This window comes from Ranitomeya imitator, chromosome 7 (assembly GCF_032444005.1).
Source record: "Ranitomeya imitator isolate aRanImi1 chromosome 7, aRanImi1.pri, whole genome shotgun sequence".
NCBI lineage: Eukaryota > Metazoa > Chordata > Amphibia > Anura > Dendrobatidae > Ranitomeya > Ranitomeya imitator.
The window spans coordinates 54,477,200-54,499,201 of record NC_091288.1 but is presented as its reverse complement, the minus strand read 5'-3'; positions in this window follow the sequence as shown (position 1 = coordinate 54,499,201).

The window sequence follows — 22,002 nt, the reverse complement described above, 5'->3', positions numbered from 1 at the left end:
AGATTGCTGGACACACTGGGGGCAGTATGCTGGACACACTGGGGGCAGAATGCTGGACACATTGGGGGCAGAATGCTGGACACACTGGGGGCAGAATGCTGGGCACACTGGGGGCAATATGCCGGAGACACTGGGGTAGATTACTGGACACACTGGGGACAATATGCTGGACACACTGGGGGCAGAATGCTGGACAAACTGGGGGCAGAATGCTGGACACACTTGGGCAGAATGCTGGACACACTGGAGCAATATGCTGGACACACTGGGGCAATATGCTAGACACACTGGGGGCAGAATGCTGGACACACTGGGTGCAGTATGCTGGACACACAGGGGGCAGAATGTTGGACACATTGGGGCAGAATGCTGGACACAGTGGGGGCAGAATGCTGGACACACTGGGGGCAGATTGCTGGATACACTGGGGGCAGATTGCTGTATACACTGGGGCAGATTGCTGGACACACTGGGGGCAGAATGCTGGACACACGGGGTAGAATGCTGGACACACTGGGGCAGAATTCTGGACACACTGGGGCAATATGCTGGACACACTGGGGGCAATATGCTGGACACACTGGGGGCAAAATGCTGGACACACTGGGGGCAATATGCTAGACTCACTGGGGGCAGAATGCTGGATACACTGGGGCAGAATGCTGGACACACTGGGGGCAGAATGCTGGACACAATGGGGCAGAATGCTGGACACACTGGGGGCTGAATGCTGGACACACTGGGGGCAATATGCGGGAAACACTGGGGCAGATTGCTGGACACACTGGGGGCAGATTGCTGGACACACTGGGGGCAGATTGCTGGACACACTGGGGCAGAATGCTGGACACACTGGGGGCAATATGCTGGACACACTGGGGCAATATGCTGGACACACTGGGGGCAGAATGCTGGACACACTGGGTGCAGAATGCTGGACACTGGGGGAAGAATGCTGGACACACTGGGGGAAGAATGCTGGACACAATGGGGCATAATGCTGGACACACTGGGGGCTGAATGCTGGACACACTGGGGGCAATATGCTGGACACACTGAGGGCAGATTGCTGGACACACTGGGGCAGAATGCTGGACACATTGGGGTCAGAGATGCTGGACACTGGGGGCAGAGATGCTGGACACTGGGGGCAGAGATGCTGGACACTGGGGGCAGAGATGCTGGACACTGGGGGCAGAGATGCAGGATACACTGGGAGCAGGACTGGAGACATGGGCAGAATGTAGATACGGGGCATGATTGGAGACAGGGGCAGAATGAAAGACATGGGGCAGGATTGGAGGCAGATTGTGCAGGATCATGGGGCAGGATGGATACGATGGAGACTGGTGGGGCAGGATGGGGAGATCATATGGGGCAGGATGGATACTCATGAGGGCAGCATGGGAGAATATATGGCTGACACCAGGAATGAGATACACGGGGCCAGGATGGGGGATATTATTATTACCATAGGGCTAATTAAGGGATATTATTACTGCAGTGATATATTTATTTTATTTTTTGGAGGACACTGTTTTAAATGGGGGGGCGGTCCAGTTACTGTGTAGAGTGATACTATGTCGCCTCTTTTTCTTCATGTGGTGTAATGTAGAAGTTGTTAAAAATTAAGTAATGTGTTCTGCAAGCGGAGCTCGAGATAACTGTGTTATTTCCTGCAGAGATGAGTCCTAGCTGGATGAAGTCATGGCGGTCTGTGCTGGATGAAAGATAAAGGACTTCACCTAGAGACATTACTGGTGAGTAAGTGTGCTACCTATACACAGATACTATACACTGTATACTATATACAGAGCTCCTGTGTATAATGTCACCGGTGATCACTGTATTACCTCTACACAGACACTGCATACTAAGTACAGATCTCCTGTGAATACTGGCACTTATGGTGATAGTATTGTGTTCTGTTTTGTTTTTCTTCCTAACTGAAGGGTAAATTGACTAGATCAATGGATGTTTGACAGGTTATAGTTTCACACAACAACTATTTTTCTGGAATAATCTGGTTCAGGTATAGGATGACCCCGTCACATGGCCCCATCACATGACCCCGTCACATGACCAGGGGGCCCATCGTGTCTGAACAGCCTGGCGCCCTGGCTACCCTTAATCCACCCCTGGGCACAATCGTTGATTTCAGGATCTTTCGTTGGCTTTTTCTTTTTCAGACAACTATAAAATTGCAAAAAAGTCACATTGTAAATCATAAAGTAAAACATGTCTATATTCTGAAGAATGTAAGAATGAAACATTTTATCTAGTCCTATCTGTAGAGAGATCACCAGTCAGTCATTTTGGTGTCTGACAATCAGCAATTTATTTTAATAAAGTATATACAAGTTGTAGCAGAGCCAGGTAGGACAAGGGTAAGTCCTAGCTTTTCAGGATTTGATAAGAAGCCCCACATAGCTTTTGGCTAAAACCAGGACCTGTGTTCACCAGATGTTTCACTCTACTGGATGGAGCTTGTGAGTTGGAGTTTTATGAAAGCAATAAAACTGCACCGGTTTGGACCAAACCTCATTTTCTGTGTGAATGCTACCTAGTCCCTACCTTAGGCCGGCTTCACACTTGCGAGTTTTACGGACGTAAGAGCGCAGAAACTACGTCCGTAAAACTCGCAAAAAATATGGCACAATTATTCTCTATGCCCCTGCTCCTATCTGCCGTATTTTACTGATCAGTATTATACGGCTTTCTACGGCCGTACAAAATCGCAGCATGCTGCGTTTGTCACCGTACTGCGCAAGTACGTACTGCTGGTTGTCCTCATATGAACTCGAGCCTGGGAGCTTCCTAGGAAAGTTCCCACGATCTAGAAACAGCCAGCAGAGGGCGCCTCACCGCAAATGAAGCTAAATATAGGTCATTGACCTACTTTACCTTCATTTTCCGGGGTTTTTGCAGCCATGAGCATCATTGCATTAGCAAAGCTCGTGGCTGCAAAATATTTTAACCCCTTCAGATGGATTTACATCGTTGGACGTTACAGATCTGCGGAGGGTAAGGATATTGTTGGTTTATTATGTTTTTTTACTTACAGAACGAGGGTCTTCAGTGACTGGATTGGGCGTAGAATAAAATACTCCAACAACCATTGTTTTTATTTCATTAAAATAAATTTTAATAATGCTTTTGTGTTTTATTTAACCCTTTACTACAATTGGATTAATAATGGATAGGTGTCATAATTGACGCCTCTCCATTATTAATTAGGCTTAATGTCACCTTACAATAGCAAGGTGGCATTAACCCTTCATTACCCCATATCCCACCGCTACACAGGAATGGGAAGAGAGTGGCCAAGTGCCAGAATAGGCGCATCTTCCAGATGTGCCTTTTCTGGGGTGGCTGGGGGCAGGTGTTTTTAGCCAGGGGGGGGCCAATAACCGTGGACCCTCTCCAGGCTATTAATATCTGCCCTCAGTCACTGGCTTTACTACTCTGGCGGAGAAAATTGAGCGGGAGCCCACGCCAATTTTTTCCGCCATTTAACCCTTTAATTTACTAGCTAGAACGGCCAAATTTTGCAGATACACACTACTAACATTAGTAGTGTGGAATCTGCAAAAAAAAAGGAGAGAAGACATGGTTTACTGTATGTAAACCATGTCTCAAATCATGTCGGGTTTTAGGAAGGAGAAAGAAAAAGCCGGTAATTGAATTACCGGCTTTCAAGCTGTATAGCGCTGGAAAAAATATTAATATATATACATATATGTGTCTACTGACATATATATATATATATATATATATATATATATAGACAGTATATATATATTTTTTTTTCTTTTTGGGACACATGGATCACTTCTATAGCGGTATGTTGGTTTTGCAAGCCTGCGAGAAAACCACGCAGTACGGATGCCATACGGATTACATACGGAGGATGCCATGCGCAAAAAACGCTGACACACCCTGCCTACGGAGGAGCTACGGACCACTATTTTCGGGACTTTTCAGCGTATTACGGCCGTAATATACGGACCGTATTGTTTTACGCTGAGTGTGACGCCGGCCTTAGAGTGTGAATCAGTAGCGTAGCTACCAGGGGGGCAGAGGGGGCTATAGCCCAGGGCTCTGAGGGTGTCCACCCGGAGCTACGCTACTGTAATTGTGTAACAGTTACATTCTGTGGCAGAGCATGGAGAATCGATTTCCCTGCACTGGCGCCCGGCTGCTATGGGGCCCAAGAGCAGGTGGTTGGGGGCCCTGTACCAGCAGTGGGCCCCCCCACCCATCATCGCAGGGTCAGCTGTATCGGCTGAATGCCAATACAGCTGACCGCAGTGATGAGAGAGGAAGCTTTACACTCCCTCTTCCATCATCCCCCTGTCAGCATCTGAAATCACCGCCACCGACAGCGGGGGTGATGATGTCACCACTCGGCCACTGCATTTTACTACAGAGGGTGGCTATGGGGGTGCATTACACTGCAGAGGCTGCCTATGGGGGTGCATTACACTACAGAGAATGCCAATGGGGTGCATTATGCTACAGTGGGTGGCTATGGGAGTGCATTACATTATACAGGCTGCCTATAGGGGTGCTTTACACTATAAACGATGCCTGTTGGGGTACATTGTACTACACAGGCTGCCTATGGGAGTACATTATACTACAGAGGGTGGCTATGGGATTGCTTTACACATTAGAGGCTGCCTATTGGGTGAATTATACTGCAGAGGGTGAATATAAGGGTGGTTTACATTATAGAGGATGCCTATGGGGTGTGTTGCGATATAGAGGCCGCCTATGGGGGTGCATTACAGTACAGAGGATGCCAATGGGGCTGCATTACATTATAGAGGCCGCCAATGGGAGTGCATTACACTACAGAGGCTGCCTATGGGGGTGCATTACACTACAGAGGCCGCCTATGGGGGTGCATTACACTACAGAGGCCGCCTATGGGGGTGCATTACACTACAGAGGCTGCCTATAGGGGAGCATTACATCTTTGAAGCCACCTATGGGGTGCATTACATTATAGAGGCTTCCTATAGGGTAACATTACATTATAGAGGCTGCATTACATTGTAGAGGCTGCCTATAGGGGAGCATTACATCATTGAAGCCACCTATTGGGTGCATTACATTATAGAGGATTCCTATAGGAGAACATTACATTATAGAGGCAGCCTATAGGGGAGAATTACATTATAGAGGCTGTCTATGGGAGTGCATTACAGAACAGAGGCTGCCTACAGGGGAGCATTACATTATAGAGGCTGCCTATGAGGAGTGCATTATACAGTATAGAGCCTGCCGATGTGGAGTGCATTATATTATATGGAGTCATATGGGGAGTGCATTATACTATATGGAGGCCTATGGGGAGTGCATTATACTATATAGAGTCTAAAAGAGGTGTAAATAAACCAAATTACAAATGGAAGAATGAAAGGAGGCTCATTCAGCCGAAACGTACGCAGGGATTCTTTGGCACCACAGCAGGTCATAGGTAATTACTTTACTTCACTGGCATTTCCCTGTCTCTGTTTTGTGACTATTCACTTGATTGCTACTTTTTTGATACTTTTCACTTTCAGTAAATATTTCAGTCACATTATATTAGCAGGAGTTTTTTTACATTTCAATTCCTTCTACAAATACCTTGTAAGTTGTAACATTGCTGTTGGCACCATCTTGTGGCTAACTCTGGTATATACATATATTTTTACCTTTTGTTTTTGGTAGTTATTTTAATTACCTCAATAAAAATATCCTTTTAATGTATCCAATTTGTAATTTGGCTTATTTACACCTCTTTTTTTATATGATTTCTATATTTCTGGTGTAGAACCTTTCTCCTTCATTGCTCCTTGTGGTGTTTCACTTCATATATTTCATATGATGTTTTTCTTTGCCTACTATATAGAGTCTGCCTATGGGGAGTGCATTATACTATATGGAGGCCTATGGGGAGTGCATTATACTATATAGAGTCTGCCTATGGGGAGTGTTATATACTATATGGAGATGGAGGGCCTATGGGGAGAGCATTATACTATATGGAGGCCTGTGGGGAGTGCATTATACTATATTGAGGACTATCTGGTGTCTTATGCTATATGGGTGCCCTCTGACGAAGGTGTTCCGAAACGCGCGTTGGGGCGGGCACTGGCACCCTCTACATGCCAGCACTTGCCTGCATACTTTGGGTGATGTATTCCTTATATTGATTTTACTGTATTTATTATATGTCCTGTTATGAAAGGCAATCCAGTGACACAGTGTGCCAGCAATCAGAGCACATACAGTGATCTGACAATAACCCAAAAACAATAGAACGAGCTCTGAGACGTGGAATCTCTGTAGACCGCAATACTTGAACCTATCCTAACACAACTAAAGGCAGCTGTGGATTGCGCCTGTAACTACCTATGCAACTCGGCACAGCCTGAGGAGCTGACTAGCCTGAAGATAGAAAAACAAGCCTGACTTGCCTCAGAGAAATACCGGAAAGGAAAAGGCAGCCCCCGACATATAATGACTGTTAGCAAGATGAAAAGACAAACGTAGGGATGAAATAGATTCAGCAAAGTGAGGCCCGATATTCTAGATAGAGCGAGGATAGCAAAGAGAACTTTGCAGTCTACAAAAAACCCTAAAGCAAAAAACCACGCAAAGGGGGCAAAAAGACCCACCGTGCCGAACTAACGGCACGGCGGTGCACCCTTTGCGTATCAGAGCTTCCAGCAAAAACGAATAGACAAGCTGGACAGAAAAAGTAGCAACAAAAGCAAAGAAGCACTTATCTAAGCAGAGCAGCAGGCCACAGGAAAGATCCAGAAGCTCAGGTCCAACACTGGAACATTGACAAGGAGCAAGGAAGACAGAATCAGGTGGAGTTAAATAACAAAGCAGCCAACGAGCTCACCAGAACACCTGAGGGAGGAAGCTCAGAAGCTGCAGTACCACTTGTGACCACAGGAGTGAATTCAGCCACAGAATTCACAACAGTACCCCCCCCCTTGAGGAGGGGTCACCGAACCCTCACCAGAGCCCCCAGGCCGACCAGGATGAGCCACATGAAAGGCACGAACAAGATCTGGAGCATGGACATCAGAGGCAAAAACCCAGGAATTATCTTCCTGAGCATAACCCTTCCATTTAACCAGATACTGGAGTTTCCGTCTAGAAACACGAGAATCCAAAATTTTCTCCACAATATACTCCAATTCCCCCTCCACCAAAACCGGGGCAGGAGGCTCAACAGATGGAACCATAGGTGCCACGTATCTCCGCAACAACGACCTATGGAATACATTATGTATGGAAAAGGAGTCTGGGAGGGTCAGACGAAAAGACACAGGATTGAGAATCTCAGAAATCCTATACGGACCAATAAAACGAGGTTTAAATTTAGGAGAGGAAACCATCATAGGAATATGACGAGAAGATAACCAAACCAGATCCCCAACACAAAGTCGGGGACCCACACGGCGTCTGCGATTAGCGAAAAGTTGAGCCTTCTCCTGGGACAAGGTCAAATTGTCCACTACCTGAGTCCAGATCTGCTGCAACCTGTCCACCACAGAATCCACACCAGGACAGTCCGAAGACTCAACCTGTCCTGAAGAGAAACGAGGATGGAACCCAGAATTGCAGAAAAATGGAGAGACCAAGGTGGCCGAGCTGGCCCGATTATTAAGGGCGAACTCAGCCAACGGCAAAAAGGACACCCAATCATCCTGGTCTGCAGAAACAAAACATCTCAGATATGTCTCCAAGGTCTGATTGGTTCGTTCGGTCTGGCCATTAGTCTGAGGATGGAAAGCCGAGGAAAAAGACAGGTCAATGCCCATCCTACCACAAAAGGCTCGCCAAAACCTCGAAACAAACTGGGAACCTCTGTCAGAAACAATATTCTCAGGAATGCCATGCAAACGAACCACATGCTGGAAGAACAAAGGCACCAAATCAGAGGAGGAAGGCAATTTAACCAAGGGCACCAGATGGACCATTTTAGAAAAGCGATCACAGACCACCCAAATGACTGACATCTTTTGAGAAACGGGAAGGTCAGAAATGAAATCCATCGAAATATGTGTCCAAGGCCTCTTTGGGACCGGCAAGGGCAAAAGCAACCCACTGGCACGTGAACAGCAGGGCTTAGCCCTAGCACAAATCCCACAGGACTGCACAAAAGTACGTACATCCCGTGACAGAGATGGCCACCAGAAGGATCTAGCCACTAACTCCCTGGTACCAAATATTCCAGGATGACCAGCCAACACCGAACAATGAAGTTCAGAGATAACTTTAGTAGTCCACCTATCAGGGACGAACAGTTTCTCCGCCGGACAACGATCAGGTTTATTCGCCTGAAATTTTTGCAACACTCGCCGCAAATCAGGGGAGATGGCAGACACAATGACTCCTTCCTTGAGGATACTCGCCGGCTCAGATGAACCCGGAGAGTCGGGCACAAAACTCCTAGACAGAGCATTCGCCTTCACATTTTTAGAGCCCGGAAGGTACGAAATCACAAAATCGAAGCGGGCAAAAAATAACGACCAACGGGCCTGTCTAGGATTCAAGCACTTGGCAGACTCGAGATAAGTAAGGTTCTTATGATCAGTCAATACCACCACGCGATGCTTAGCTCCTTCAAGCCAATGACGCCATTCCTCGAATGCCCACTTCATGGCCAGCAACTCTCGGTTGCCCACATCATAATTACGCTCAGCAGCCGAAAACTTCCTGGAAAAGAAAGCACATGGTTTCAACACTGAGCAACCAGAACCTCTCTGTGACAAAACCGCCCCTGCTCCAATCTCAGAAGCATCAACCTCGACCTGGAACGGAAGAGAAACATCTGGTTGACACAACACAGGGGCAGAACAAAAACGATGCTTCAACTCCTGAAAAGCTTCCACAGCAGCAGAAGACCAATTAACCAAATCAGCACCCTTCTTGGTCAAATCGGTCAATGGTTTGGCAATGCTAGAAAAATTACAGATGAAGCGACGATAAAAATTAGCAAAGCCCAGGAATTTTTGCAGACTTTTCAGAGATGTCGGCTGAGTCCAATCCTGGATGGCTTGGACCATAACCGGATCCATCTCGATAGTAGAAGGGGAAAAGATGAACCCCAAAAATGAAACTTTCTGCACACCGAAGAGACACTTTGATCCCTTCACAAACAAAGAATTAGCACGCAGGACCTGGAAAACCATTCTGACCTGCTTCACATGAGAGTCCCAATCATCTGAGAAGATCAAAATGTCATCCAAGTAAACAATCAGGAATTTATCCAGATACTCACGGAAGATGTCATGCATAAAATACTGAAACACAGATGGAGCATTGGCAAGTCCGAACGGCATCACTAGATACTCAAAATGACCCTCGGGCGTATTAAATGCAGTTTTCCATTCATCTCCTTGCCTGATTCTCACCAGATTATACGCACCACGAAGATCTATCTTAGTGAACCAACTAGCCCCCTTAATCCGAGCAAACAAGTCAGATAACAATGGCAAGGGATACTGAAATTTAACAGTGATCTTATTAAGAAGGCGGTAATCAACACATGGTCTCAGCGAACCATCCTTCTTGGCTACAAAAAAGAACCCTGCTCCCAGTGGTGACGACGATGGGCGAATATGTCCCTTCTCCAGGGATTCCTTCACATAACTGCGCATAGCGGCGTGTTCGGGCACGGATAAATTAAATAATCGACCTTTAGGGAATTTACTACCAGGAATCAAATTGATAGCACAATCACAATCCCTATGCGGAGGTAGAGCATCGGACTTGGGCTCTTCAAATACATCCTGATAATCAGACAAGAACTCTGGGACCTCAGAAGGAGTGGATGACGAAATAGACAAAAATGGAACATCACCATGTACCCCCTGACAACCCCAGCTGGATACCGACATAGAGTTCCAATTCAATACTGGATTATGGGTTTGCAGCCATGGCAACCCCAACACGACCACATCATGCAGATTATGTAGCACCAGAAAGCGAATAACTTCCTGATGTGCAGGAGCCATGCACATGGTCAGCTGGGTCCAGTACTGAGGTTTATTCTTGGCCAAAGGTGTAGCATCAATTCCTCTCAACGGAATAGGACACCGCAAAGGCTCCAAGAAAAACCCACAACGTTTAGCATAATCCAAATCCATCAGATTCAGGGCAGCGCCTGAATCCACAAACGCCATGACAGAATACGATGACAAAGAGCATATCAAGGTAATGGACAGAAGGAATTTGGATTGTACAGTACCAATGACGGCAGACCTATCGAACCGCTTAGTGCGCTTAGGACAGTCAGAAATAGCATGAGTGGAATCACCACAGTAGAAACACAGACCATTCAGACGTCTGTGTTCTTGCCGTTCAACTCTGGTCATAGTCCTATCGCACTGCATAGGCTCAGGTTTAATCTTAGACACTACCGCCAAATGGTGCACAGATTTACGCTCGCGCAAGCGTCGACCGATCTGAATGGCCAAAGACATAGAATCATTCAAACCAGCAGGCATAGGAAAACCCACCATGACATCCTTAAGAGCCTCAGAGAGACCCTTTCTGAACAAAGCTGCCAGCGCAGATTCATTCCACAGAGTGAGTACTGACCACTTCCTAAATTTCTGACAATATACTTCTATATCATCCTGACCCTGGCACAAAGCCAGCAAATTTTTCTCAGCCTGATCCACTGAATTAGGCTCATCGTAAAGCAATCTGAGCGCCAGGAAAAACGCATCGACATTACTCAATGCAGGGTCTCCTGGCGCAAGAGAAAATGCCCAGTCCTGAGGGTCGCCGCGCAAAAAAGAAATAATAATCAAAACCTGTTGAATAGGATTACCAGAAGAATGAGGTTTCAAGGCCAGAAATAGCTTACAATTATTTTTGAAATTAAGAAACTTAGTTCTATCACCAAAAAACAAATCAGGAATAGGAATTCTTGGTTCTAACATAGATTTCTGATCAATAGTATCTTGAATCCTTTGTACATTTGTAACGAGATTATCCATTGAAGAGCACAGACCCTGAATATCCATGTCCACACCTGTGTCCTGAAACACCCAAATGTCTAGGGGAAAAAAAAGACTGAACACAGAGCTGAGAAAAAAAAATGATGTCAGAACTTCTTTTTTCCCTCTATTGAGAATCATTAGGTTGGCTCCTTGTACTGTTATGAAAGGCAATCCAGTGACACAGTGTGCCAGCAATCAGAGCACATACAGTGATCTGACAATAACCCAAAAACAATAGCACGAGCTCTGAGACGTGGAATCTCTGTAGACCGCAATACCTGAACCTATCCTAACACAACTAAAGGCAGCTGTGGATTGCGCCTGTAACTACCTATGCAACTCAGCACAGCCTGAGGAGCTGACTAGCCTGAAGATAGAAAAACAAGCCTGACTTGCCTCAGAGAAATACCCCAAAGGAAAAGGCAGCCCCCACATATAATGACTGTTAGCAAGATGAAAAGACAAACGTTGGGATGAAATAGATTCAGCAAAGTGAGGCCCGATATTCTAGATAGAGCGAGGATAGCAAAGAGAACTGTGCAGTCTACAAAAAACCCTAAAGCAAAAAACCACGCAAAGGGGGCAAAAAGACCCACCGTGCCGAACTAACGGCACGGCGGTGCACCCTTTGCGTCTCAGAGCTTCCAGCAAAAACGAATAGACAAGCTGGACAGAAAAAGTAGCAACAAAAGCAAAGAAGCACTTATCTAAGCAGAGCAGCAGGCCACAGGAAAGATCCAGAAGCTCAGGTCCAACACTGGAACATTGACAAGGAGCAAGGAAGACAGAATCAGGTGGAGTTAAATAACAAAGCAGCCAACGAGCTCACCAGAACACCTGAGGGAGGAAGCTCAGAAGCTGCAGTACCACTTGTGACCACAGGAGTGAATTCAGCCACAGAATTCACAACAATGTCCATTCTGCACTTTAGGCTCTATTATGAGCTGGGACGTGATTGATTTATATGCGTCCCGTTTCTGTATTTATTTATGCAAGAAACTCTCTATAGGTTTTTGGATACATCTGTGACCCGTTATATTCATTGTTATTCCTAATACGGCATGTATGGTTGCCCAGTGCCTCTGTTGTGTTTTGTTCGGTGGCTATCCACTGCTGCCACCACTTCTGTGCCTTCCACAATAAAGCATTTTATTGAAAGACCATAGGTTATTGTTTGGAATCTTTTTAGACAGGGGGGTCTATATGGAGGCTATCTAGGGGGCCATCATACAGTGTGGAGATTACAGTGAGGGGGGGCATCATACAGTGTTGGAGCCATTAAACAGTTTGGGGGCTACTAAGGGGTCAGTATACTGTGTGGATAGTACTATGCAGTGAGGGGGCATTGTACTGTCTATAAAGAGCATCATACTGTGTATAGGGGCTGTACGGAGGGAGACTCGGGAGATTATTAAATGTAAAGTGGGCACTTATTGTTATAGGGTAACTTTCAGGTTACTGTGTCTGTCAAAGGATAATAGTCTGATGCAGGCACCAGGCCTCATTTCATAAGACAAATTGTTTGGGATAATAATCTGGTGCAGGCACCAGACCTCATTTCATAATCAAAATCTTTTGTGCTAATTCTGTAGTTTAGCCACACACTATTGGCCAATAAATACTAATTATTAATTAACTGATAAGTGATTGACAGGTCTGGGCCTAGTGTTGTGAAACAGCTGGTTACAAGAGGGGAAGGGTACATGTGACATGAGTGAGAAAAGTGAGGTCCTGGAAGAAGGGGAAATATGCTTGCTGTTCTACATTTATTTGGTTTAGGTGTTAATGTTAAAGAAAGCTCAATTGAACAAACATCATCTCGTACTATCCAAAGACCACTGACAACATCTGTTACTGGACGGGCTACTTCACTCCCTTTCTTTAGGAGCTGCACAGTGGTACGCCATGTAGATAAGGGCCAGAAAGAGCATGTGCTCCAGTGGATGGCAAATGCTGCATCAAGTTGCTGCTCCTCCTCTTCCTCCACCTTAACATCAAACACAGTACAATCCTCAGAGGTGGCACCTCAACCATGCTTGCTTTTTCTCCTCATGTGTCACAAATTTCCAAATGCCCAACTGACTGTGGGGAACCACAGATGGGCCATTACGCAGAGCTGTTGACACATTCTGTTCCGTGGGCATCAGAGGTCTGCTCCAAAGATTCACAGAATCCAGAGGAGGAAAGCATCTGCACCTATGCCCAAAACATCTTCTTGTTTGATCTGGGGCAAGACAATGTAGGATCCAAGCAGAACCAAGACCCTCATCACCAGACGTTAACCAACGGGGGTGGAAGTGATCCTGATGAGACTCAGATACTAGAGGCGCATGTGGACTGTACTGTGGTGTCACGGCAGGATGAGGAGGTGGCTGACTCTCAGGGTGAGGAGTGGGAGAATAGAGAGGATGATGACGAGGTTGTAGATCCCACTTGGTGTGGACCAGATGTACGCAGCTGAGTAGCTCAGCAGAGGGTACGCAGCAGAGTAGCTCATCATAGGAGGTGGAGGAGGAGGAAGATGAAAAGGTTACTTTGTGGCTTCCCGCACAAACACAAAGTGATGCAATCATGACAGGCACTGCATTCTCAGCCCCAACTGTCTATGGTCAGCATCAGTCACAAGTGTGCAGATCGCAAGGTGGCCTTTTATGAGACTGCAAAGGATGACCCAACTCACGATATCTGCCAAATTTGCAAAAAAAAACCTCAGTAGCAGCAAAAATTGCAATAATCTGAGAACTACATGCATGAACCGCCACATGGGCAATGAAAATGTCTTAATCTAGGAATCTCACAGCGCTAAAATGCCAAACAGAGGGCCTTGCCAACCACCGGCCATCCCATTAAACATATCTGCTGCTTCTTCCTCCTCCGTCACTGTGCGAAGTGTTCTCGCACAGATTCCCATCTGCAGAAAATCCATTTGCTTAGCCCCTACAGACTGGGTGTGTGAGAGCCCATCAGCTATTACAGAAGTGGACATGCCTGCTGTTTTTGTGTCACCTAGCAGAACACATGTTTCTCAATCCACCATAACATCTCTGCCTGCACCTCACTCACAGTCCAGCAGTTTGTCCTGTGCACCCTACTCCACCATCTCACAGCACAGCAGCAAGCTCTCAGTCCCGTAATTGTGGTCACATAAAAGAATATTTCCACCTACACATGCCAACTCTAAGAGCTTGAAATCCACCATTTCCAAACTGTTGGCCACGGAAATGCTGCCTTTACAGACGGTTTCCTGATGAATCTATGTATGCCAGGGTGAATTTCATGTCTGACACCTGGACAAGAAAACATGAGCAAGGGCGTTACATCTCACTGACTGGGCACTGGGTGATTCTGCATAGGCAGCATCAATAGTAAAAAGTTGGTAACACTTACACAGTTAATGGCAGCGTTAACAGACTGCATTACACCACGTTATGCTGCGGTGTAATGCAGTCCGTTTAACGGACTGCTAAAACGCTATGTGGGCGCTGACTGGAGGGGAGTATGGTGGGGGCACTGACTGGAGGGGAGTAGGGAGGGGCTAATTTGCGGCCAGACTGTACCTGTCACTGATTGGTTGTGCCCAGCCAGCCGCGACCAATCAGTGATGCGGGATTTCCGTGACAGACAGACAAACAGATGGAAGTGAACCTTAGACAATTATATATAGACTAGATGGTGGCCCGATTCTAATGCATTGGGTATTCTAGAATATATATGTATATAGCAGCCACATAGTATATAGCACAGTGCACGACATATTCTTGAATACCCGATGTGTTAATACAGGCCAAACAGTATATAACACAGCCCACGCAGTATATAACATTGCCCACATAGTATATAACACTGGCCACGTAGTATATAGCAGCCATGCAGCATATAATGCAGCCCACACAGAATATAACACTGCCCGCATAGTATATAACACTGCCCACGTAGCATATAGCAGCCATGTAGTATATAATGCAGCCCACACAGTATATAACACTGCCCACGTAGTATATAGCATCCATGTAGTATATAACACAGTCGACGCAGTATATAACACTGCCCACATAGTATATAACACTGCCCACATAGTATATAGCAGCCATGTAGTATATAACGCAGCCCACGCAGTATATAACATTGCCCACATAGTATATAGCAATGTGGGCACTATATGCGTGGTTAAAAAAGACTTAAAATAAAAAATAAACATATACTCACCTTCCGAAGAGCCCCTTGAAGTCCTGGCGCCTGTGTGCGGTGCACGCGGCAGCTTCCGGTCCCAGGGTTGGTATGAGCGCAGGACCTGTAATGACGTCACGGTCACATGACTGTGACATCATGGAAGGTCCTTCTCGCATAGCATCCTTGGCATCGGAACCTGTCGCTTGCACTGCCGAGTAAAGAGCGCCACGTCGGAGGGTGAGAATAACCTTTTTTTATTATTATTATTATTATTATTATTATTATTATTATTATTATTATTTGTAACCTTAGATATTTTTACTATTGATGCTGCATATGCAGCATCAATAGTAAAAAATTGGTCACACAGGGTTAATAGCTGTGGTAATAGAGTGCGTTACACCAAAGCATAACGCGGTCCATTAACGCTGCCATTAACCCTGTGTGAGGGCTGACTGGAGGGGAGTATGGAGCGGGCACTGACTGCGGGGAGGAAGGAGCGGCCATTTTTCTGCCGGACTGTGCCCGTCGCTGATTGGTCGTGGCAATGGTGTGGGCGTTTTGCCACGACTAATCAGCGACTTGGATTTCCATGACAGACAGAGGCCGCGACCAATGAATATCCGTGACAGACAGAAGGACAGAAAGACGGAAGTGACCCTTAGACAATTATATAGTAGATAGCCCAGACCATCATGATGACTTTTTCTTGCTGCTGAAAACAACACACAGAAATCTTTGTCTTATCACTTTTCTAGTACCCTACTGAGTTTTATTTACCTCTAAACAAACTCCATAGTGTTTGATAGTGGCATATCTAAAGTCCTCCAGTTGCCATTTTTTTGAAAAGTAATAGGCCATACCAGTCCTACAGAGCATAAAAGTGACTACAGCACAGTTATGGATGCTGATGTTCTTTCTGATGGAGTCATTCACTTTTGACATCTTTTCCATCTGGCCCAGACCGACTTGACAGCTTCTTCCAGCCAGGATTCGGCTGCAGAGATTACAACAAAGAAACATTTCACTTATCATATTTTCAGCACTGTCTCCAATGGGACTATTCCCAACCTGCCCAACTCCTTATCCTACTGATACCCCAATGCTGAGCCGCTGCTGCCGGGTCCCTATTACTGCACCTACTGTGTGGTACTGGGTGCCATCTAAATTCTAAAACTAGAATATAGTAATGCTGTGTGCAAGTACCCTAGATACTGTGCCCACATTTTGTCCCCTAGAAAGTAATAATGCCCTTTGACAGTTATAGTAATCTGGGTTCCCCTATAACAATAAGCCCACTTTACATTTAATAATGTCCCAAGTCTCCCCGTGTACAGCTCTCCTATACACAATATGATGTTCTCTTATATACAGTATAATTCCCCCTCACAGTATAGCACCACCTATACAGTATACTGACCCCTTAGTAGCCCCCAAACTGTTTAATGGCTCCAACACTGTATGATGGCCCCCTCACTGTAATCTCCACACTGTATATGGGTCATGGGGGGCCCGGAGTGGGCGCCCTTTGTTCTACTCACCGGGCACGAGCGGCAGGATCCTGCCGCTTCAGTAACTGATCTTGCGTCCTCCAACGCATGATCTATTAAAATCTATTGCCGTGCAGAAGATTCCTCCTACATGGTAACAGTTAACATCCGCCAGCCAATCACAGGCCTGCAGCTGACGTCAGAGCGCTAGTGATGAGCGAACGTGCTCGTCACTACTCATTACTCGCCCGAGTATTCCTATGCACGATGTACCCGGCGACCAGCGAGTATTTCCGGGATTATTTGGCCGTAACTGGTGTCTCCACCCAGCATTTTTGGCGGACTTTAGAGACCCAATCATGTTGCAGGGATTGTCTGCCAGGGCATGAAACGCCACAGCCATCTTTGTTGTGGTCGTGCAGTGATTGGCTTGGCTACACAGCATCATCCCGAGTATAAGAGACCTGGCACCGCCCTGCTCGCTGCATTCTGTTCCTGATTCCGTGAGATCAGGGAGAGCTGGTGCGAAGATAGGGTCAGAATTGTGTTTTTTACAGTTAATGTAGGTCTACAACTCTAAAATCCACAACTCCTCAGAAACCAAAAGTCCTTTTTAGGGCTAATTCGTGGGTCCCAATATTGCAGCGCTAGGTAGGCAGGGCACGGCATATCCACATCAGTGCAAGGCCTGCAGGCACTGCATGTGCATCCATTGCTCCCACTGCATCCCTCCCAAAGCTCCATAACTGTCTGCTGCTGTACTTCTTTACTATTTACCTAGTTGGATTTTTTTTCAAAAAATTCACCCCCAAAAAACAAAAATATACAGTCTGTTCTGTCAAACTGAGGCCTGTTGAAAAATAATAGTTTGTCAGGCATACGTAGCATAGTTGTGTGTGTTAGCCTTGTGACACTTTTTTTGTGTGTTTTAAATTCACCAAAAAAGGCCTCATATATCTGCGTGCTCCAACTTTGGACATTGTAGGCCGGTGGACACCTTTTTTTGCTGTTTGAGACTCTAATTCTATATAGCACTATTTAGCTTCCAAAATTACAAAAAGACCACATATTTGCCAGTGTGGTATTTCCGTGACAGCCCTCAGATATCTGCGTGCTCCAAGTTTGGTCATTGTAGGCCGGTGGACCACTTTTTTTGCTGTCTGTTACTCTAATTCTATACAGCACTATTTTGCATATAAAAAAGGCCACCTATTTGCCAGAGTAGTGGACAGCGTTGAAAGAGCAGTCAGATGTTTGGATAACACCGCTGAACCTACAGCCAGGCATGGTCGTGTGTGACAATGGCCGTAACCTGGTGGCTCTGAGGCAAGGTGAGCTCACACATGTACCTTGCTTGGCCCATGTGCTTAACCTCGTGGTTCAACATTTTCTGAAAAGCTACCCGGAGCTGCCGGATCTGCTAGTGAAAGTACGCCGTCTATCTGCCCATTTTAGAAAGTCAGCTACAGCTTCAGCCACCCTTGCCGTGCTTCAGCAGCGTTTGCAGCTTCCAGCTCACCGGTGTGTGATGTCCCCACGCGCTGGAACTCTATGCTGCTTATGTTTGAGAGGCTTTGTGACCAGAAGAGGCCAGTTGTTGACTACCAACATCAACAAGGCCATCGATACTCAGTTCAGACTCCACACATAAGACTTCAGGAGTGGACATGGATGTCCGACATATGTACCATCCTCCAAAACTTTGAGGACTGCACTAAGATGGTGAGCGGCAATGACGCCATAATTAGTGTCACCATCCCGCTTCTCAGCATTCTGAAAACCTCTCTGCTCACAATTAAAGAGGATGCATTGCAGGCAGAGCACGAGGACATGGAGCAAGGAACCATACAGGGGGATTACACTCAGCCCAGCCTCATGTCTTCTGATCGTGAATTGGTAGTCAATGAGGAGGAGGAGGAGGAAGAACAGGAGCTACTTTCATGCGCTATAGATGGTACTACAAACACAGCTGACATACCATCTGTTCAGCAGGGATGGCCTGAGGACAGGGAGGATGAGGAGGAGAATAGCATGCTCACTTGTCCTGTTGGTGAGGACACGGAAGTCTTGCCTGTTAGCAGTCTGTCATGCATGGCTGACTTTATGTTGCGCTGCATTTCACGTGACCCTCACGTTATAAAAATTTTAGGTGACACTCATTACTGGTTGGTGACACTTCTAGACCCACGCTACAAGGAGAACTTTCAATCTCTTCTACCAGAGGCAGAGAGGCAGAGAGGTGTATTAAAATGTTGCAGTACCAGAGGGCCCTTGTAGCGGAATTACTTAGAAAATTCCCATATGAGAATGCTGGCAGCAGACGTCAGAGTTTGTTGTACAACCAAGGAGTCCAAGCGAGAGAGACAGAAATGCAATCCAGCTCAGGCAGGGGAACAATGGTAAAGCTCTGGGACAGTTTTCTTAGACCCTCCCATCGTGACGGCACAGAGGCAAGGGGTGCTGTCACAAGACGTACAATGTTTGGGAAGATGGTGGGGGAGTACCTTCAAGATCGTACAAACGTCCTCTGTGATTCCTCTGTGCCTTTTAATTATTGGGTATCCAAGTTGGACACGTGGCATGAACTGGCTCTCTATGCCTTGGAGGTCCTGGCCTGTCCTGCTGCTAGCATTCTGTCAGAGCGGGTTTTTAGTGCCAATGGTGGAATTACAACAGATAAGCGCATCTGCCTGTCAACTGAAAATGCTGACAGGCTGACTCATAAAAATGAACAAGGGCTAGATTGGGAAAGACTTTTGTACACCACCAAGTGAAAACAGCGAAACATAACCTCAAATACATTCTCTCTTTTGGGGATGTGTATTGTCATGCACCTCTTCACAACCACTAGTGGTCTGTTTGTTGTTATCTTCGTCCTTATCCTCATCCTCCACAACCACTAGTGTTATGACCTGGTGGTCAGGACAATAATGGACCTGGTGGTTGAGAGCACACGGAATGACCTGATAGTTACTGATAATATAGGACGAGCTCTGAGACGTGGGAACTCTGCTGACCGCAATCCCTAATCCTATCACACACACTAGAAATAGCCGTGGATTGCTCCTAACGCTCCCTATGCAACTCGACACAGCCTAAGGAACTCGCTAGCCCTAAAGATAGAAAAATAAAGCCTACCTTGCCTCAGAGAAATTCCCCAAAGGAAAAGGCAGCCCCCCACATATAATGACTGTGAGTAAAGATGAAAATTACAAACACAGAGATGAAATAGATTTAGCAAAGTGAGACTTACTGAACAGACAGAGGATAGGAAAGGTAGCTTTGCGGTCAGCACAAAAAACTACAAAAGGACCACGCAGAGGGTGCAAAAAGACCCTCCGCACCGACTCACGGTGCAGAGGCGCTCCCTCTGCGTCCCAGAGCTTCCAGCAAGCAAGACAACAATCAAAATAGCAAGCTGGACAGAGAAATAGCAAACCAGAGAAAAACTAGCAGGAACTTAGCTTCTGCTGGGAAGACAGGTCACAAGAACGATCCAGGAGTGAACTAGACCAATACTGAAACATTGACAGGTGGCATGGAGCAATGATCTAGGTGGAGTTAAATAGAGCAGCCAGCCAACGAATCAACCCCGTCACCTGTGGAAGGAACCTCAGAAGCCGCAGCCCCACTCACCACCACCAGAGGAAGCCCATGGACAGAACCAGCCGAAGTACCATTCATGACCACAGGAGGGAGCTTGACAACAGAATTCACAACACACTAGATGACCAGGGTGAACGTGCTCTGTACTGTTATAGGCTGGTGAATTTTGGGCACTGGGGCTGTGATGGCACTAGTTTATTTAGTAAAAAAAGGACCCCACATTGGGGTATTGGGCATTACATTACATTGGGCCTACTTCTTAAGTCTGTCTCCTGCAATTTGTCCTGTAACTGCCACTAGATGACCAGGGTGAACGTGCTCAGTACTGTTATAGGCTGGTGAAATTTGGGCAAGGGGGGCTGTGATGGCACTAGTCTATTTTTAAAAAAGGTACCCCCATTCGGGAATTGTTTGGCAGCTCATGCACTGCAATACAAATCTCAGAGACACACACCACTACATTGGACCTACTTCTTAACTCTGTCTCCTGCAGTGTGTCCTTCACCTGCCACTAGATCACCAGGGTGGACGTGCTCTGTACGGTGCATTTTCGGCAAGGGGGCTGTGATGGCACTATTTAAATTTGTAAAAAGGACCTCACATTGGAGAATTGAGTATTACATTACATTGGGCCTACTTCTTAAGTCTGTCTCTTGCAATGTGTCCTTTAACTGCCACTAGATGACTAGGGTGAACATGCTCAGTACTGTTATAGGCCGGGGAATTTGGCGCAAGGGGACTGTGATGGCACTAGTCTATTTTTAAAAAAGGTACCCCATTGGGGAATTGTTTGGCAGCTCATGCACTGCATTATAAGTCTCACTGACCAACACCACTACATTGGGCTTACTTCTTAACTCTGTCTCCTGCAATGTCTCTTGTTTAACTGCCAGTAGATCACCAGGGTGAACGTGCTTTGTACTGTTATAGGCCGGTGAATTTTGGGCAAGGGGCCTGTGGTGGCACTAGTATATTTTAAAAAAGGTACCCCACACTGGTGAAACCACATCCTTGTGGGCAAAGACTTCATAACATTTGTGTACCTTAAAGAGCTCCCTTAACCCCTTAGCGACCGCCGATACGCCTTTTAACGGCGGGCGCTAAGGGTACTTAAACCACAGCGCCGTTAATTAACGGCACTGTGGAAAAAGTGAATAGCGCCCCCCAGAGGCCGATTTTCTCTGGGGTCTCGGCTGCCGGGGGTAGCCGAGACCCCAGAGAACATGATTCGGGGGTTTTTTTAACCCACCCCGCATTTGCGATCGCCGGTAATTAACCGTTTACCGGCGATCGCAAAAAAAAAAAAAAAAAAAACGCGATCTCTTTTTAATTTCTCTGTCCTCCGATGTGATCGCACATCGGAGGACAGAGAAAAGGGGTCCCAGGTGGCCCCCCAATACTCACCTATCTCCCCCGATGCTCCTCGTGTCTCCCGGTGGGCGACGCCATCTTCAAAATGGCAGGCGCATGCGCAGTGCGCCCGCCGGCCGGCCCCGCGAGAATCTTTGGGGTCTCGGCTGCCGGGGGTAGCCGAGACCCCAAAGAGCATGATCGGGGTCGGTTTTACCAACCCCTGTTTTGCGATCGCCGGTAATTAACTGTTTACCGGCGACCGCAAAAAAAAAAAAAGTAAAGTGTAATTCTCTGTCCTCTGATGTGATCGCACATCAGAGGACAGAGAAATAGGGGGATTCGGGGACTCTACAATACTC